The 13,091-nt window shown below is 32.7% G+C and overlaps 2 protein-coding genes across 2 annotated transcripts in view; both read right to left on the reverse strand.

Moving 5' to 3' along the window:
• LOC143196500 (ornithine decarboxylase) overlaps positions 1 to 13,091 on the reverse strand; it is a 149,474-nt gene that overhangs the window by 68,571 nt on the left and 67,812 nt on the right. The gene's annotated exons all lie outside the window — the stretch shown is intronic.
• The window catches only part of Mcr (Macroglobulin complement-related), a 61,814-nt gene that overhangs the window by 37,637 nt on the left and 11,086 nt on the right, over positions 1 to 13,091 (reverse strand). The gene's annotated exons all lie outside the window — the stretch shown is intronic.

Genomic DNA, 13,091 nt, shown 5'->3' on the forward strand with positions numbered 1-13,091 from the left:
TGAAGGTGGTAACTAATAGGAGGTAAACAATAACTTCAGTCAAAACAAATATTAACCGCGAAATTAAATGCGAAATGATTATACAACTGTAATTTACCTTGGTTATTCGACGAGTTTCTACAATCAGAGTGTCTATTAAAATATAACAATGCAGCAAATATTTAATATCTACTATTATTTACTATATATTATCTGCTCGTACTTGTTCTGAACATTTTTTGATTTAAAAGGGGCATTTATTAAGGGTTAAAAATTGGTATAATATATATTATTTATGCCCTTCACCATCATTTCGAAACCACGTACCAGCGAAGTCATGCTGCATCGATCTAAACAAGTGGTAATCAGAATGTGCTAGGTCTGGCGAGTAAGCTGGGTGCGGCACGAGGGTTGTGTCTGTTACTCGCTATGCTGATCTTTTTTGCAACAATATATGGTTCAAGTGACGTCAGTAGACATCTGAAGTAACAATGTCATTCTATTTTAGCAGCTCGCAATACACAACACCTTACTGATCCTATCATGTACATAGCAAGAACTTATGACCATGAACATTCCGCTTCGGTGTCTATGTGGATGGCTTTCCTGGACTCACCCATGATTTTTTGCGCTTGGGATTGTCGTAGTAGATCTAGTTTTCATTTCCAATCACAAAACGCGAGGGATAAACTCGTTTTGCCTAATAAGCAATTAAATTATGGCGTTGAACGGTTAGAAATGGCATTTTCAGTTAATTCCTGTGGTTCCTTGTATTGTATCCACCTCATCAAAACACCTGGATATCGAAACGGACATCAATTGCTAAGTTGTCTGTTCGATAAGAAATTGAGCTTATATTGGTTTTCCTTCAATAAGTCTTGCAAGTAATGTGTTTAAACTTTTTTTGCCCTCTAGACCATTTTTCTGCCCTTAGCATAAAAATTATGAGTTTCGACAGCTATTCCAATCTAACAACAAAAGTACTAAAAGTCGAAAATAAAATATTATTAGCATGTGTACGAATAATTCAATAATACTAAATGCAAAACTATTATTTATGTAGAGAAATCTTCGAATTTAGCAATTGTTTACTTTTATTTCGCATTTTCACCAAAAGATATCGCTAACCAAAATACATAACCTAATATACCTAATACCTAATATAATTTTTTTAATAGGAGTAATTAAAAGAAAACAAAATTAATTTAGTCGTGAATCATGTGATTAAAGATAAAAACTAGTATATATATACAAGGTATGAATCGTATCAATGAAATCATTTAAATTGTTTAACTATATAGATGCCAATTCTTGAAAAGCCCTCATAAACTTTTCAATATTTGATTTATAAAAGAATGCAATATTGAATTTAAAAAAACCTCATCAAAATTAATTTTATTCTCATATAAAGGTATTTTAACTTTTATTTATTAATTTCCTGTAAGAGATTCGTCCAATTGCTTGCTATATAACAGAGAAAAAAATAAATGCATAAAATCTAAATTATAATTTTACGAAATGAACAGAAATTGTGAAAGTATTACTTTTTTATTTATTTAAACATAATTTAAATCTACTCTATTTCCTCTATATGAGACAGTAAGTATCCCCTTATTTGTAAAAGACAAACAAAAAAGATGATATAGTAAACTATCAACACCAGTAACACTATTTATTGATCACTATATGAAAGATGCACTATTTATATAGTTAATAATGCTACTTGACATGAAGGTTGGGATAACATTTGACAAGGAATAGGCGAATTTAGTGAGAAATTTGAACCGGCAGCTGTACCATCAGAGATTTATTGGAGTTTATTGTACGAAAGCATATCTTTAAAAAAACAACGCAATACAAATGCTGAACATTTGTTGGAAATTGACGAGAATTGACTGGTATTCATTGACGATAAATATTCAATCTCGGGCTGACTAATTCTGATAGATCAGAAGTTATATAAAAGCTGAATATTAACTAACTATAAATATCTTCAATTTATGATGTTGGAAGACGTGAATATATTTATTACTTACGCTTAAATATGTTTTAAAATATATATATTAATTACAAAGCAAGCTGAAGATTAAAAATTGGAAATATTGCTTTAGATATTAAGCCTAGGTAGCTGCGACATATAAAAGAACAAGCACAATAGTAAGGATATGAATGATGAATTACGAGATACCAGACATGGTAGAAACCAGAATGGCTTGGGCATGTGTCAAGAGTTGGCACTTCGAGTTTGATGAAGTAAAACATATTTTATTTGAGATACAATGAATGAGATTGAAAGACATACAATGTCTTTCAGTGACACTTTTCTTGGAACTATATAGAGTAGGAACTAGAAAAAAATTGTTGTAAGTGATTTTTTTTATCTCCGTAATTAAGAAAACAATAAGTTATTATATCAGTAAAGACAAAAAATAAGAAGTAAAAGCATTAAAATTGATTTATACTTTTAATACAACATAACAATTACATATTTACATAAATACTAATATAATATACTATATAATTTTCCTGAATATATTGTTTAATATTGCCAAGTACACTTAAAAGCTGATCATTTTCTGGCACAAATAAGGTAAAAAACATAGGTTTTGAATAAACAATGATGTCAACAGAACTGTTGACAGTTAACAGTTAATAGAGAGTTGGTTGTTAACTGGAAAAGTTATATGCGTCTGAATGAAATCGGTCACAGGGGCAGACAAGTTTTAAAAATGTATTTATATATTATATAAAATGTTATTATATAATAATTATTGTCATGTAGATATTCGGCAATGTAAAAACTATAAAAATATTATTAGTACATCAGGGCCCAATATTTGTACAATGCAAACATAACAAAAAAAGGTAATCCAGTAAACATTACTTATTGATCACTGGGTGCTAAAGCATTATTTACATAGTAAATAATACAATTCGACCTGAGGGTTGGCGCACATTTTTTCACATTGAGCTAGTTGAGAAATCCGAACCCAACTAACAGATTAATAGAGCAGCTGCAGGGTAGAACCTTTTATTTAGAAGCTTTCTTTTTTACATGTAAAGAGACAAAATAATAAATAACTAGTTATATAGTAAACATAACAAACAAAAGAGAAATGGTGTAACAAATTTTGATAAAAATATAATCAAACGCTGATGGCCATTTGAATTTAATCACATGTTATCTTCCAAAAATATATTACGATCGGATGATCGAATAATTCCAACATTTACAGTTTTTAGGCAGTAGCTAATCAGGAAATTCAAATTATTAATTAACAAAATGTAAAAATGGAAAGAAAATTATATTAACCGCAAAAGAATCTTTGTGAGTTTGAAAATATACAATATAAGCCGATCAGAACAATAAATACCCAGCAGTTAACACACTGTCTGGCTCACTTCGTCCAGCTTCCAACTTCAGTTCATAGAGTTATGAATTTCAATTAGGTACTGTGAAAATTAATTTTTCAAATATTAATATGTTATCCCAAAAAGTGGAAACTTTTTATTATTAGTAGAAACATGATTTAACCACTTTAGCCATTGTCATTTTGAAATAATTTTGCTATTGTGTTTAAGATATATTCAAAACTTGGATTTTAACGCTTTTTCTGTCAACGAAAATCACTGTGTATAGAGATAAATACCTCAATTGTTACCACTGTATTAAACAAACATTTTTCAATTGTCTTCAAGTTATGTAGGGCACAGTAAGAATTAACCTTTTTCACAGCTCTGGCCGTTTTCAGACGACTCTCAGGTCCATCCGTCCACTAGGATGGAGATCATAAAAAGTAAGTAAACAAGTTGATACATTATTGTGTTAATAATCCACGTTTTAACGAGTTTATTTCACGTTTTCACGCTATTATTTATAAACCCTAACCTCTCTTTGCAGTCAAGTAATTCAGTTGCTATCACAGATTTTTGAAGATCCAACAACACTTTTAAATAACCTCCCCCTGCATGTATACGTAAACCTAACAAATCTCGACTTGTGTCAGCGAAAATCAAGCTTTCTCAAAGAAATCGTCGAAAAGATTAATACTAACAACCAATTAGGCATGTTTTTGCCACAATTTATTAAGAGAAACATTTAATTTGTTGCTCGGCACTGACTTCAAAGTGATTAGTTGGTAGTAGTTAAAATAATATTTATAAATAAATAAATAGGTTTAGATAGGTATTAAGCTAAATTGTGTGTATATAGTAAAATATAAAATATGTGTAGTAGATAGGTTAAATAAGTTTTTTGTTTATTTTTAATTTAGTTATTACAACAAAGTTTGATTATGTTTTATTTTTTAGCGAGTTCCTTATTTATTTTTTGAAGTCTGTTCAATTTTCTTGTCAAAAATATAACATATTTTTACATTTCTCTTTTTAGTGTTTTGTATTTATTGATATTTACTCAATAAATTAAGCAGTTATTTTATAAAGTGTTACAATGGATAGCCCAAGTAAAAGTACAGCCCGCATAAATAAAAATAGGAATAAATAAACAACGGTTGAAAATAAGGAACGTTTCAGGCCCTGGGGTCCACTAGCTAGTTTAGGTGATTTGACAAATGTTCCAATCAAACTAGAACAAAAAAGCTACCCTGTTGGGAATCGAATCCGCGGCCTCCGCGTGTGATCTGAACGTTCTAACTATCACACCATAGAAACAGTTGCCTATAATGTTTCTACGATTGCCCATATGATATGGTTAGTGCATAAAAAGCAAACTGAATGGCTTTAACACTGAACTACTTCCGATTTTTCATCACATCAGTTGAGCAATAACATTATATACAAATATCTGATTATTTTAGATTAAAAAATATGTAAAAACATTGTACGTGCCTTTGAAATTTGAGTTTTCCCTTGATACAAACACCCCCCCCCCCACAACAGATCTTAATTTGGTTCCAATGGGACCACCTCGGTAATGCACTCTTTCGAATAAAAAATAATTTTGACGGAGAAATCGCCGAACATACATTTAAAAAATATATATACAGCCGAACATAGAGCTTCCTCTTTTTTCGAAATCGGTTAAAAATAGTGTCCCTCGTTCTTTATCCCGAAGCTACTTGATGTGAATTTTCCATAATCCCTAATTATGTGCCCTTTCATGGCACGTGCTTGCATAATAATTGACAGTACATGAATGGAAAAGGATTAATTTAACAGAAGAAAAACGATCATGGTTCAAGCGTGTTCAGCCAGCGTAAACGACATCGAAAGCTGAATTGCATAAATAAGTTCCTACGGTCAGATTGGTGAGATTACAAAGACCTCATGTTCTTTAAGATGAATTCAAGAAACGAAAAGATTAATTCGGATTCTGGTTATTGAAAATGGTATTCCGACCTTATAACATAATGACTTATTCGTTTTTCGAAAGTCATGGGAAATAATTAGAATTTGGTTTAAAGTGATATCCTTTATTGCTGATTACCATCTATTATGAAATACGCAAAGCTTCTTTCTGAACAGAAATAGAACTTTCACTAATTCTGACTACCTAAATTCTCTCTTCATTTAGGTTTATTTACGAGTTTTCAATGTATATCAAATATCTCTTTCGTAACCAAATCACATCCTAATTTTTTCAAACCGAGGAATACATGTCAAATTTGTAATAAAAGTGAGTTCATATTCACTAAATACTAAATTAAAATGGGTGAAATGTATAGATATATCTCCTTAATTTAGTCCTGTTCATTGTGCTTAACAAGAAACAAAGAAAATTAGTATCAACTTATTAGATATGAGTTAAATTTTGGTCAAGGTCTGCAACAACTGAATTCAACAGACAACGACTAATAAACAGCACACTTGATGAAGTTCAACAAGGAAAAATGCTGTACTAAAATGCTAAAGCACAGTAATCAATTTGTAGTGTTTCTGATGCTGTCTTAGATAACCTAGAAAGTTTGAAGAAACGGAATTGTAAGCTCTGCTCTGTTTATGTTAAATGAGAAAAAATGTAAAAACTTATAAAACATGAATTCTACATGTGTTGACCCAACACAACCTAGGTCAACGTATGAACAGGTGCGTTTTATTGATTTTATTGATAAGATGGCTACAAAAAATTGATTTTGGGGAAAACTGTAATAAGTTGTAGAAACATTTTACGAGAATCCTAAACATAAAAAAATATAGTTGGATCTCCACTCAAAGAAGATAGGAATATTATAGCTAATATTAGATGCTTGTTGTCCTGAATATGTCAAAATAAGTATTCTGGTCATGTTTCACTTAAAAAAACGTATTTATTGTTAAAAATTGATCAAAAGATAAAACATTTTTTACCGCTTTTTCTCATCTTTCTGACAACATGGTGATGTCGCATCGAAACAACGATGTTGATTTGACAGCGATCTAATCATCGGTCCATTTTCGCACTTCTTCAACATTCGAAAACGTAGCAAATGAAGGTGGTAATCAGAAGGCGCTATGTGCTACGGCGGTAAGTACGTAGGTGAAGGAGAACTTTCTATTCGAACTGCAACAGTGTATCCTTCATCACTCTAGCAATGTATAAGCCGAACACTGTCATGTAAGATGATGGCTTTGTGTCTGTTGCTCGCTTTTGTTGATTTTTTTGTAAAAATCTGCAGTAACATTTTCACTCTGTTTTAGCAGCCACACCTTGCTGATTCTAACATATGTACAACAAGACTTTATGGCCATAACAACCTCCGTATCGACGTTGATGATTCTCCAGGACTTAACCTGTGACTTTTTGTGTTTAATACAGAAGCCATAACAACATATATCAGCCAAAATACAGAAGCCATAACCTTGCCAGCCGACTGTTGTATTTTCCCACCCTTTGGAGCGGATTCATTGTGTGCAGTCCACTCGGATGACTGTCGATTGGACTTCGGAGTGAAATGATGCACAGAGCTTTCTCATACCCGAATATTCGTGAATGATATGATGTACACGTTCAGTTGATATCTTTAGAGTGTCTGTTATTTCATTAAATTTCATTTTACAGTCACTCAAAATCATTTTGTGGTTTTTTAATGTTTTCGTCGGTAACAACCTCTTTTGGGCGTCCACTGCATTCACCGTCTTCATTTCACCATCTCTAAACTTAGCATACCAATCCTTGATGGTTGATTTTACCGGGGCTGCGTCCGGAAACTCGGCATCAAGCCAAGTTTTTGATTCAACTGTATTTTTTTCCTTCAAAAAGCAATATTTTTTCAATACGCGAAATTCTTTTATATCAATTTTTTTCACAATAACAACAGTTGCTTCATTCAAAATGCTATAATTCACAAACTAATGATCCGACAGCTGTCAAATTTATACACGCATCTTTTGGGGGTTAGGGCTAACTAAAAAACTAATTCTACTAGTGCTATCTATGTGCCAGGCTGGGCACTTTTCAATTAACCTATTATGTTAGCTCAGATATGACACTAGGAAAATAAGGAATAACATTTCCAAAATTGAGTTCGTCGTTTTTTATACCACATAAATTTGTAAAAAAATAGTCTAATATTTCAACAAACTAAACAAACGAACTAAACAAAGAAACATAGAGAACTCATATATGTATGTGTGTTAAAAACTAATAAACTAAAATAAGTAAACAAGTAAATAAAAAGAGTAAACAATGCCACAAAACAAAAAACCTAATCCCAGTACAATACAAACAAGTTTGAATCGATACCAGCACGATACCTGGCGTGAAAACTGCACTATTTGCAAGGTTTAACTACTCGAGTCGAGGGTTGGCGAGTGTTCCGTTGACAATCAGCTGGTAATAAATTCGAGCTCAAGAAATCGATAAACGCACAAAGCGAACAGCTGCGACCGATTCAGTACGTACGCTCGCTTCGGATCCTCATCCCATTTGCTCGAGTATCGAACGGTGTCGTAATTCTTCAGCTTAATGGGGCACGACGCTAGACCCCGATCGCTTGGATTTATAGCGTTTCCGATTGCCGGTTGGTCTGCTAAATGGCCACTTCCGGTCGATGGAAAGAGCCCTAATAAATACGTCCACCTGGACGAACTCTATAGACTACCAATAATCGGCAGTGAATACCAAAAAACAAACTCGCACAGCATTAATAAAGAAGGAATCACCAAAAAAATGAACCTATATTAATAAGCGTGTCACTAATTCAAAAAAATGTTTAATACGGTTATGACGTGTCGTTAAACAATATGGATAAATGAGGAAACTTGAACTCAATCAACAAACTGTTTATAAGCCAGTTTTTAGTATTATTCAGTTCTGAAATGTTGCTGCGATTGAATCTTTTCAATAATTGTGGCATATTATCACTTGCACTCGTAGTATTTTCATTTAATTTAATTCTAATTCTTAACTTTTGCATATAAATGTTTGTATTGAAATATTAGGCGCATGCATATATTTTGATCTGCGATATTTATTGTTGATTTATTCAACGTATACAGACATTAATCATGAAACGCTTAAAACTGCATTTTTGACATTCATTACATTAAATTTGAAAAAAAACTGCTGCCGAAGCGCATCAAAACACTTTTAGAAATTTATAGTGATGTTGCTTCTTCATATCAAAATTGTCCATTTTTCTATGGTTTAAGAGTAAATATCAGACTTCATTTCGACCGCCTCAGAAACAATCAAATACATTCTACCGTAGTCATAATGCGTCATTGTGTTGACCATCCCTTGGGTTTCCTACAACAGTCCCAATTCCAAACGGTAAATTGCACACTGCAAAGCCTAAAACAGAACTAAAAAGTGGTGATTTTAATATCAATGAGAAATAATGGTCTAAAGCACCTAAAAGTTTGAAGACAACACTTATTAGATTAGATGAACACCCAGCTCAAACTGTCAAAGAACTTCCAGACAGCTTAGCAGTTGACCAATCAACTATTTCTAGACTGTCATTCTAGACATTTACATGCGATGTGAGGAGCAAAAAATGTCATTTTGAAGCATTTATAATATAGTGGTTTCATTTCTTGTGAGGCAAAAAAAAATTCTTGGGTTAGTCCAGGAAAGCTATCCACATGGACACCGAAGTGTCTCTTCACGGTCATAAAATCTCATTGTGCATATGGCTTCTAAAATCGGAACTTCTACTGCATATACGACGCATTCTTTCAAAAAAAGATCAGTAAAAGCGAACAAAAGATACAAAGTCATCCGTTTGCAAGATGCTAGCCGTATTACAATAGTTGTAAAGGACACGCTGTTTCAGCTCGAATTGGAACTTCTGTCATACCCAGGGTACTCACCACGTAGAGCACTTTTTGATTACCACTTGTGCAGATCGGTGCAGCCTAGTACGGTATCGCCAAGAGTACGATAGAAGAAAGTTATAGAAAATGATTGAAATATTTTGATCAATATAGTAAGAAAATCATCAGAATACACGGAAACATCTAATACTTTGGAAATTAATATTTAACCAAACATTAACCAAGAAATATCTAGCAGTCTAGACTCTTAACGACGAAGTTAGAAAAGTTAGAAGATTTTTCGAAATGTTATTCGTTATTCTTTGTGTTAAGCAAAATAAGGTGTGTGCTTTTTAGTATCTATCTTTATAAAACTTACCCTCAGCGAGATTAAACCTTCTTCAAACCAAAATCCTGAATCCGCTACCTGTCAATCAACAATTTCACTATGCAACCAATCAAAAAATCTCGATAAAAATTATTTTATTGAGAAATCAACTCTATTATATTCTAAATTAAATTCTATAACTATTAACTTCCGATGAATTAATTTTAACGATGGCTATTAAATTAATATGTTAATGATTGGAACACATTAACATGACTGAGTATTCATCTCCATTGCCATTATGACAATATATTCTTCCTTATATACAAAAACAGTGAATTATCTCGGCGAAGCCCTCTTCACTATACATCGAAGTGAAACAATGAGTCTAGAGGGTAAACTTGACTAAAATCAATGATTAATTTAATTGACCTTCATTATTACAAATCAACAAAACATTTAATTTCTTACTAGCTTTGTTCACAATATTATGCGAATTATAAAAAAATGTAAGTGTATAATAAACATAAAAATTTTCATTCCCTATTTTATTAACTTTTTAATTTTAGCATTGTTTCATTTACAATGTTATGATAATAATAACAAAAATGTGGTTACTGTATAAATATTTTTTATCGTTATCTTAATATTTGTTTTTTAAAATGACACTTTTGTTGAGCTAATAAGGTCCGCTATTGTTATATTGTAAAATTAACTTGTTATATCTATTCAATCATTGACTTTTTCCTGTAAAACACACAACATATGCGCTAAATGCATTTTTTATTGTTTTTTATTTATTGAATTAATGTTATGTTTTTTTTTTGTAAATTACTCAACTATCATAAAATAACCGGAAATTAAAACGAAAATTTCCACATTTTTTATTGAAGAAAACCAAATTTACCATAAAAGGTTTCACGTGAAAATATATAAAAGACAAAGACAAAATATTACAGAGCATTACTTTTGTTTTATCTAGTATTCTTGGAACATATTTATGTTAATAAATCATTATATAACGCACAAACCGTTGTTTTTTCCCAATTTTCGACTAAACAAAAAAACAGAAGTCGTTAGTTTAGAAGAGTTGTTTGAATTTAAAGCGAAATTTCACATCTGCCGAACAAGTGTTGGCGAATGTGATATAGGAAGGTCAAGCTCAGTAATTGGGTTGAGACTAAAAAGATTGGTACAAGTTTTTACAACGCTTAGACAACAATTTTTAGAATTTCTTATTCAACATTTAAGTATTCGTTTATTAATTATAATTAAAAGTTGTTCGTTGCTATTAAATTAACGAATTTTTAAGTTTTTCTATTAAACCACTGATTACAACGATATTTCAATTTATGGGTTTTATTACTGTATTGGTTTTCCAGGAGCACTACAAAGTCCCGCTACGGTATCTATTATCCCTTGGCTTCTTGAAAATAAAAAAATATATTTTCAGAATCTTTAACTTCTGATCTTTCATTATCTCCTCTCATATATTAAATATATATAACTAAAATATATAATATGTAATATGTAACATTCACAAATCCTTTACCTTTACTTATCGACAAGAAAAACATAGCCATAAGTTTAATATTGGTAGCAACAGAAGTAAAATTAAGAAAATAATTAAGTGCTGTTTGTTTAGGAGGATAAGAAGAGTCCCTAAAATTTCAAACACCTGTTGCAAAAATGGTGAAGATGAAGGGAATTGTGGTAAGGCATCATAAAACTACTACGGCAAAAGTGACAGCAAAACTCAACACTCACTTGAGTAACATTGCATCGACAAAAAAAGTACGGCGGGAGCTCCAAAAAGCTAACATTCATGAAAAGGTCTGCGATTGCGAGACCCTTTATAATGGAAGACAACGCTAAGCTACGATAAATCATCCTTTAAATTATCTCTACAAATGGTCAGGTTTATCTATGGAGAACCCGAAAAGAAATAAATCCAGACTATCTGCTTCCTAGAGTCAAGCATGGGAGAGGTTCAGTTACGATTTGACTGGCAACATCGTGATATTTAGCATATTGCATATTGCAAGTGCTGCTCTGAAAGCGCGTGATGATTCCCATTGATGGGAAAAGTTGATAGTCGAGTGGGGCAAGGTCTGAAGAGTAAGGCGGGTACTTCCTAGACCGGTTTTGCTTTATGAGACGGCGAGTTATCGTGCTGTAAAATCAGTTTACCTTGTCTTCGGGCCTATTTTAGAGGCTTTTCGATCAATACATGGTTCAAATTGATAATTTATTGTCGGCAGCGATCACTATTAACTCTTTCAGGCAGCGATCACCAGGTTTCAATAATTCGTAATATACCATGTCACTCTGGTTCCACCAAACACAGAGAAGTGTCATTCGACTAAAACGATTTGGCCTTGAAGTAGATCGGCCGGCCCCTAGGTCTTAGGGGACTTAGGGTTTTCAAAATAACTCCATTTTTTATCATCCGTCACCATTCGATGCAGAAATGACTTCCGATCATACTTTTGAAGCACAGACCTTTGAAACCACCCATCTTCCCACCTTTTGAATTTTCCCCATTGCTGATAATCTATCGCTAATCGTTTCTTTGGTCACATTTAACGCTTTTGCCAATTGTTTTGGGTCTTCATCCAAGCAAGAGTTATTCTTGCAGCTTCGTATCCTCAACGTTTGTCGGTCTACCAGAACGTCCTTTGTCTTGCACATCGAAATAACCACTTTTGAATTTTCGAAACCCCGTGTTCAACACGCCTCACGTGATTTTAAGGTTAGAGTACACTCACCGTAAGTTTCTATCAGCAAACGATGACTTTCAGCGGTTTTTTTCTTTTGATTAAAATAGGAAAAATAATGCGCGCCGCAAATGCACGTCTTCGGGTACGAAATTTGACATTTTCAAAGAGGTATAAATCTATGATGGTGTTACTTTTGCAAAATTTAACATGAATAGCCTTGAAGCTTGATGTCAGTAGAATAAAATTACAGATCTGTCAAATCATAATAATCGATATCTCTTAGAAAAATAATATATTAATAATATTGTGTATAATATTGCTCTTATTGTTTTGTCCATCCCCTGTATATATCATCGCTTTTCATATGCCAATTATATGAATTTTCTGTGAACTTGCTGGCATATTTGTGTATGTATTTATTTATAATATGTATAACACATCATACATCGATTTAGATGTCGTTTTACTATAATATCGACTTATTATATACGAGAGGTTATGTTATTGTTGTAACCAAAGCCGGTTGGTCTGTTTACATTTGACTTTGTCGTTTTCCAACATTGGGTGGTAGAGGCGTGTCTGAAGGAAAAAAAACAGTCGATAGGAGTTAAAATAAACCGCCACCAACAATAAACGCAGGCACTTCTTCTCATAACATTCCCACTGGATCAACAAATCGCGACGCGTTTATTTACGCCGAGATGTTTTCTTTGCTCTAATTGACTGCTCTACGCTGGTCTAATTACCTACCGTACGAGACAAATATTTGAGCTGGCGCGTGCTCCAGGAAACGACCGAACGAACGATCTAAAATAGGCTCCGGGACTTTTATGGGGTTCTAGGTAGGAACGATACGAGGGTTGCGTCTG

This window comes from Rhynchophorus ferrugineus, unplaced genomic scaffold, assembly GCF_030347505.1.
Source record: "Rhynchophorus ferrugineus isolate W39M unplaced genomic scaffold, kcgeb_rfMv2 rfM4, whole genome shotgun sequence".
Taxonomy (NCBI): domain Eukaryota; kingdom Metazoa; phylum Arthropoda; class Insecta; order Coleoptera; family Curculionidae; genus Rhynchophorus; species Rhynchophorus ferrugineus.